Source organism: Gracilinanus agilis, chromosome 1, assembly GCF_016433145.1.
Source record: "Gracilinanus agilis isolate LMUSP501 chromosome 1, AgileGrace, whole genome shotgun sequence".
Lineage (NCBI taxonomy): Eukaryota > Metazoa > Chordata > Mammalia > Didelphimorphia > Didelphidae > Gracilinanus > Gracilinanus agilis.
The window spans coordinates 170,466,974-170,474,734 of NC_058130.1; positions in this window are offsets into that span (position 1 = coordinate 170,466,974).

Below are 7,761 nucleotides of genomic sequence, written 5' to 3' on the forward strand. Positions count from 1 at the left end.
CCCAAAAAAAAAAAAAAAAAAAAAAAAGGTATCGGAGCTCTCTAGGATTGTTTTCTCCCTTTTTCTCCATCTTTATCCCATTGTTCTGAATCTGAATTCTGCAAATGACTGAATCTAAAATGTACCAATGTGCTAGGATATTCTTTCGGTAGCAGAGAAGAATTATGTTGTCATTGCTTTTAAAAAACAAATCAGTTAAGTCTCTGGTGGGCAGGTGACTGTCAAACTGTGTGCCAGACTAAGTTTTTAAGGCTTGCAGGTATATCCTTGAACCTATCAGAGTATTGTGGGTATGATATTGCCAGGACTGAATTCTCAGTATTGGGAGTGTATTCTTCAGACTCCCAGAATGCTATAGTTGCAAACTGTGTTGAGCATGATGATCACCAAAGATGGCTGTTAATAGAAAATGTAAAAGTTCCATTGAATTTTACTTGGGATGTTGACCTGGCTGCCCTGCATGTAGTTTCTTCTAAGCTCTTGGAATGTTGACCTTAATATCGTACCTGTATCCTACCTGTACCCTAATTTCTAATGGTTGCTGACTGACATATCCTAAAATACAGCACCAAATTTAGAGAATAAAAGAATATTTTCTGAGTATAAAGACTTGGCATCATTATTGCATGTCTAACTGATACCATTTTCCCTAATACTCATGGCAAAATGTTTTGGGGGTAGCTCCATGGATTGGGTAGATTGATTTAATTGAAAACAAAATGTATTATATAAAAATGTTCATTATGACTTGAGCACTGAAATCTGGAGATACTATATCGACAAGATTAATGTTTACATTTCCACAAGAATTGATTAAAATTTTAAGCATTGTTTTGGCTCCTTTTCTTCCTTAGCAAAATGCATTTTATTTTTGGTTGGATCTGTAATTTCATTGATGTAGGGAATTTCTGGTGAGGAAATCCCTCTACATACATACATACATACATACATACATACATATATATATATATATATCCTTAAATGGGAGGGAGGTCTATGACCCATGTGTGCTAGTGAATGACAAATCAAAAACAACTGACCGCCCCTTGGGCAGTCTGGAGCAAAGTTAAAGCTGCCATGTGTCTATGTAAAAGTGGATGGTAGACACAGGAAGTGATGCAAAGAACTGCCTTTAAATATGATGGTAACTTCCTGTGAGTAGGTTTTTCCTCTTTGAACTTGGTCTTGGAGGAGCTCTGGTTTGAAACCTCAGACTGCTTCCCTTTGGACTGCCACGTGGGTGAGTGAAAAGGATTGACTCCCTTTCCTAGTTTTTCTGGAAGGACTAGCCTCTGGAGAGGCCCTTCATCTTGGGGAAGGCCTCGTGGTTAGACTCCTTGTTTAATTTACCTCTGGGCCCCTCCTTTGCTGGGGTCTTCAAAGCCCTGCCTGGTTCAGGCCAGACTGGAGTAATTCTCTCTCTCTCTCTCTCTCTCTCTCTCTCTCTGTCTGTCTGTCTCTGTCTCTCTCTCCCTCTCTGTCTCTCTCCTCTCATTTTCCTTACTTTCACTCTTTCTATTTGTAAATAAACTACCATAAAAATCATTCTGACTTGAGTCTTTCATTTGGAATTAAGTCCTTAATTCCTGGCAACCAAACTCTTGAATAGTCAATCCAACCATAATTTTACCCCTTACAAGACACAATGGCTATTATTATTCTCCCTTTTTATCTAAATGCTACAGTGACCTAAAGCTTCAGTGTATGGAACTGAAGCTACTGTACTTGAGGTATAAGATTTATTAGCTTCTTTCAGGTGGGCAGAGTGTAAATGTGAAGGGAACATAAGAGAATAACTCCTTGAAAATATGGGAGTTGGAGTTCAGAGGACAAGCTTCTAGTATTCATCTCCCTAGTCATTTGGAACCTTCAGTTCTGGGCAACCTCAGGGTCAAGAACACAGGTGAAGATAGAGGTTATAGTTGTGAATAGAGGTAAGAAAGAGCACACTTTCCAAAGTAGAGATCAGCAAAACTCCTGGTTAACCAGAATTAATAACCATGGTTCTAATTAATGCTATTGCTAAGGCTGCCCAACCACATGGAACAGCACTGACCAGCCCTCCTTGCCACATCCTATAGCTTTCAAAACTGATAATAAATCATGCACAGACTTGCTAAGGGAACTTGTAGGGGGAAATGCCCATGTTATTGCTTTTTATGAAGGCAGAGTAAGCTTAATCCTAGGTTCCCAAATTGTAAATTATTGAGGGTGTAAGCAAACAGACACATAATGGAGTTGTGAATTGGTCCAGCCATTCTGGAAAACAATTTGGAACTATGTCCCACAAGTTACTAAACTGTGTGACAGTGTTATCACTACTAGGCCTCTGCCCAAGATAAAATAAAGAGGAAAAATGGCTTATATCTTTCTACATAAGAATATTTATAACAGCTCTATTTGTGGTGACAAAGAAATGGAAACTAAGGGAATACCCATCAATTAGGGAATGGCTGAACAAATTAGGATATGTAAATGCAATGGGGATACTATTCTGCTATAAGAAATTATAAAAGAGATTGTTTCAGAGAAACCTGGGAATGTTTGTATATAGACTGATGCAGAATGAAGAGAGCCGAACCAGAACAATTTATACTGCAACAAAAATATATTATAATGCCAACATTGTATAAATGAACAATTTTGAAAGACTTAAGAGTCCTAATCAGTGAAAAGCTCAATAATTTTTCCAGAGGACTGATAATGAATAATTCTACCCATCTTCTGGCAGAGAAGTGATGGATTGATAAGAGAATGAGGTACCTGCTACTGTTTTGTTTTTATTTTTTTGGCATGGCCAATAGGAGCATTGGTTTTGCCTAAATATACAAATATTGTATATATAATTTTTGTTAGAAGGGTTGTTTTGATTTTGACTTTTTCTCATTTGGGGAGGGAGAAACTTAAGGGCATGCCACAGATCAGAGAATCATAGATATAAAGCCAAATGGAATTGTAGAGGCTATCAAGTGCACCCTCTTATTTGAAAGATGAGGAACCTGAGGCACAGAGCTATTAAATGATTTGTCTAGGGTGACATAGCCAGTAAATGTCTGAGGATGGTGCTGCATGAATTTTCTTTTAGCAACTAGCAGCTGCCAATAAAGAGCATAGCAGTCGAAGACAGGAAAACTTCACTTGATTCACTCAAAGGGAGATACTCTGACAGCATCTGATGGACAGAGTGTGTCTCTTAATCATTTGCCTGGTAATATTTATGCAGTCGTACCATTCTGTTGTTCATATAATACAAAGCAAAGAAGGTGCTTGTTACAAAGCAGCTTAGTCACATAGAGAGGAAAAGTATACTTGTTACAACAAAAGGATGTTTATCACTTGTTACAAATGAAGGAATGTGTCCTTTAAGCAGAGAAATCTTCCTTTACAATAAAAACCTTTCCCGTAGGAAAGGTGATTCTTAAGAAAGCAAGTACATTGCAAGTTGATCCTGTAGAAAAGCTGTAGCAATTCATAGCAAAATGTTGAATATAGAACAAAATAGAGTAGTGTCAATTCTTAATAGACCACTCTTATCTCTTAAAAATTCACTTTTGATACAGATTTTGAACTCATGTCTTCCTTACTCCTAGCCCATAGCTCTATAGATGACATCACTGGCTACATAGCCAGAACTGTTGGCATCTTCAGAAGAGCCTGAGTCAGCTTTGGCTCTCTCTTTACCATATTTACATTTGGGGGATTGAAGTGCTGGAGATGGAATCTCCAGCCTTGAGAGGACTCATCTGGAGGTGATGCCACTTTTGGATTTGAACTTTGATGGGACTGATACTATGTATGAACCAAAGGAAAAGTCATGAGCATATTTCCCCTCATCATACACACACTTGAGGTGTTAGAAGGAAGATTATGCCTCTGGGATGTTTGGGAAAATGTGTTTGTTGGTATATCTTGGAAGCAAGTTTCCTTTTGCAAATGCTACATTAAAAAAAATCAACACCTTACTTTCTGTTTTAGAATAACATTGTGCATTGGTTCCAAGGCATAATAATGGTAAGGGCTAGGCAATGAGAGTTAAGTGACTTGCCCAGGGTCACATAGCAAGGAAGTGTCCAAGGTCAGATCTGAACCTGGGACCTCCTCTTTCTAGGCCCGACTCTCAATCCACGGGACCACCTAGCTTCCCCCCATAATAGGAACTTAATAAATATTCATTGATTGATTTCCTACAGTAAACCAAGAGAAGCTCTAAATGAATAAACACAAAGGGGGGTGACATCATAAACAAATTAGAGGAGCAAGAAAGAAATTACTTTTCAGATTTTTAGATAGGGAACAATTCATAACCAAACAAGGGACAGAGTGAATGAATCATAGAAGATATAAAATGACTAATTTAATTAAAATTTAAAGGGTTCTACACATGTAATAGAGATTGGAACATTCCCAGATCTCCTAATAAGCTCTTCATCTCCTACCACATGGGTAGTAAGTGACCTTCTTTGATTGGCTGAACGGTGGGAACAGATCCCATTATTAAAACTGATTGGACTGAGATGCTTGGTCTTTTTCTGGCTCATGCCCTTTCCTGCTGTGTCCAGAGGGTAAAGAATACAATTTACTCCCAGCACAAGTGCCATGAACTGAACTGGTGAGAGGGAAAGTTATTTCCTTCTCCTGTTCTCCTCTTTTACTCTTAGCCCCAAGGATTGTGACCGGGTTTGGGGGTTGTGGTGTTTCTCTTCTATTTCAAAAAATTTTCAATTTCAGGTGCTGGGCAGTGTGGGCCCAGTGATCTATCAGACCCAGGATTTTGTCACATGGCAACCTTGGAACCAGGATTCCAGCTAGCCTGGTAGGGAAGTCCAGAGAAGACTAGGATTTGAGCCCAAGGGGCTTGGAATTGGGATTGTGTTCTGTGAGAAGTAGGCCAGGTTTTGAACCCAATTCCTTTTCCATCCACACTGGAGGAATAAATTTATATATTTGTGATTATACATTTTGAAGTAAAACAAACACATATTTATGAAAGCTAATCTGATAAAAGTGATTAAATGGAATTAGGTTGCAGGAGATCCACCCTTACAATTGGGAGAATATTGATGGTGGGCCTGAAGCCAATGGCAGAGAGCCCATGCATCCAAGTTCTCTTTAAAAGGTGCTAGAAAACCCTGGGGGAGGGGTGAAATGTAACATATGTGGTCTTTCAAACAATGAAATATATATGGCCTTCCAAACAAAAAGAAAACTGAGCTCACCAGTTGCTCTAAACAAACTTGGATCATAACCTGTGGTTTAGAAATTATAAAAATGTAAGAAGAATTTAAATCCTGAAGTGAAAGTGAATTGAAAATTTAATATGATAAATATTGACTGTCACCAGTGCTTTGGTTTATAGGGCCTTAGATAAAAAGTAATCTGAAATTATATTTTATCTCCACTGTCCTACAATTTGATACCCACAATGAGATAGTGAGTTCCTTACCTTTGAAATGTATAAATGTGAGCACTTAACAAGCACAAGCACTTCCCATCTTTATATTAGGCTTTAGAGAAGGTAGAAGGCAAAACAGGTATTTAGTGAAAGGGTGCTCTGGAGTTAGAAGTTTTGGGATCAAATATCAACTCTGATCCTTACTATTCACCATGACCTGGGAAAAATTGTTTGAAACCCTATGACCCTAGTTTTCACATCTTAAAATGATTCTAATGTGGGCAGCTGGGTAGCTCAGTGGATTGAGAGCCAGGCCTAGAGACAGGAGGTCCTAGGTTCAAATCCGGCCTCAGACACTTCCCAGCTGTGTGACCCTGGGCAAGTCACTTGACCCCCATTGCCTACCCTTACCACTCTTCCACCTGTAAGTCAATACACAGAAGTTAAGGGTTTAAAATAAAAAAATAAATTAAAAAAATGATTCTAATGTTTCTTCTAGCTCTAGATCTATGATCCTATGGTATAAATTTGAGGGATGACAGATAAGTAGTGGCATTAAAAATGAGAGGTGTTTCAAGGTCTATAGTTGGTTCTGTAAGAGAAGAATGGAAAGAGGAGAAGAGGAATACTGTGGAGGCAAAGGAAAAAGGAAGATTAGGGGAAATTATCTCATTATTGTGAGAAGTAGATATCCTTACAAAAGAAGGGATGGGGGTGGGCAGCTGGGTTGCTCAGTGGATTGAGAGTCAGGCCTAGAGACGGTAGGTCCTAGGTTCAAATCCGGCCACAGACACTTCCCAGCTGTGTGACCCTGAGCAAGTCACTTGACCCCCATTTCCCACCCTTACCACTCTTCCAACTATGAGACAAAAGACAATACACCGAAGTACAAGGGTTTAAAAAAAAATACAAAAAAAAAATACAAAAGAAGGGATAGGGGAAGCGGTTGATGATTCAACTTCAAAGGAAGGATGCAGACATATACAATTAGGTACAGAAATGCATTTAACTCATCAGTGAAGTAGAAGGAAAAAAGGGGAAAAGGAAAAACTGGTTCTAAGGATGTACAAACACAGCTCTTTTTGAGCTGGCAGAGAATGGGAATCTGAGGAAGTTTCCAAAAATACGAGAATGAAGAAGTTATATTGAATAAATGTGGTAAGCTTTCTAAAAGTTGTGTTGTAAGAAATAATGGAGATGATTTCAGAGAATATTCCATTACATTCACGACACCATTATCTATTCAACCATTCCCCCATTGATGAACAGTTAATAAATGCTGTGTACTTTTATTTCTATTTTTAAGAACAGAGTTCATGGCAAATATCTTTTAAAGTCTCATGTGTACAGAAAATCACAATTTAGTCTGTACCTCCTCCACCTAAACAGTTATGCACATTCAATAAAGAACATTTTATTGTGTTTTTTTTTATGAGAAGTGTTTGTGGTATTTAATTATATTAAAGTAAATCTCGTTTTTCCAAATAAGTAAATTGTTTTCACCTTTGTACAAAAGTCTGGGAATCCATGCCTAACCAAAACCAATGTTTGTGACCTTTAAAAATCACCTAAAAGGGGGCAGCTGGATGGCTCAGTGGATTGAGAGCCAGGCCCAGAGATGGGAGGTTCTGGGTTCAAATTTGGCCTCAGACACTTCCCAGCTATGTGACCCTGGGCAAGTCACTTGACCCCCATTGCCTAGCCCTTACCACTCTTCTGCCTTGGAACCAGTACCTGGTATTGATTCTAAGACAGAAGGTGAGAGTTTAAAAAAAAAAATCACATAAGACTATTACCAACCAATAAACTAATAAAAAGTGGGTAGTGAGAGGTTGCAGCAAAGCTTTAATTACATGTGAATCAAAAGCTTTGGTAAATTTCTATTGATCAAACCAATATATACCTGGAAAAAAATATAACCTGCCAATATCTCCATAGAGTGACTTGAAAAAAAAAAAAAAGCAAACATTCAACTACATTCCAGCCCACAAAATTCTTATCTGAAAATGACAATCTTTTGGGAGAATTAAAATACCTTTCTGGTATTTCACAGAATGGGTGGTGGTGGTGGTGGAGTGGGGGTGGGAATTACTAAAGGAGTACGGAATACTCGCTATCCACCAATGTATCCCAGAGGCAGTTAACACTTCAACTTGGGGGGAGAGAGAATAAAAGTTCGTTCACCAGAAATTGTGGGGAGCAAGTCAGGAGGAAATGATACTTGAGCCGGGACTTGAAAGAAAAGAAATTTGAAAAGCTGAGTAACAGGACTAGGACTCAGGCATTGAGGATGGGAAGCGAGTAAAGGCTTCAGCAATTGCCTAGACTCTAGAGATAGAATGGTCGGCTGGTTTCTTTGGAAACTGCTG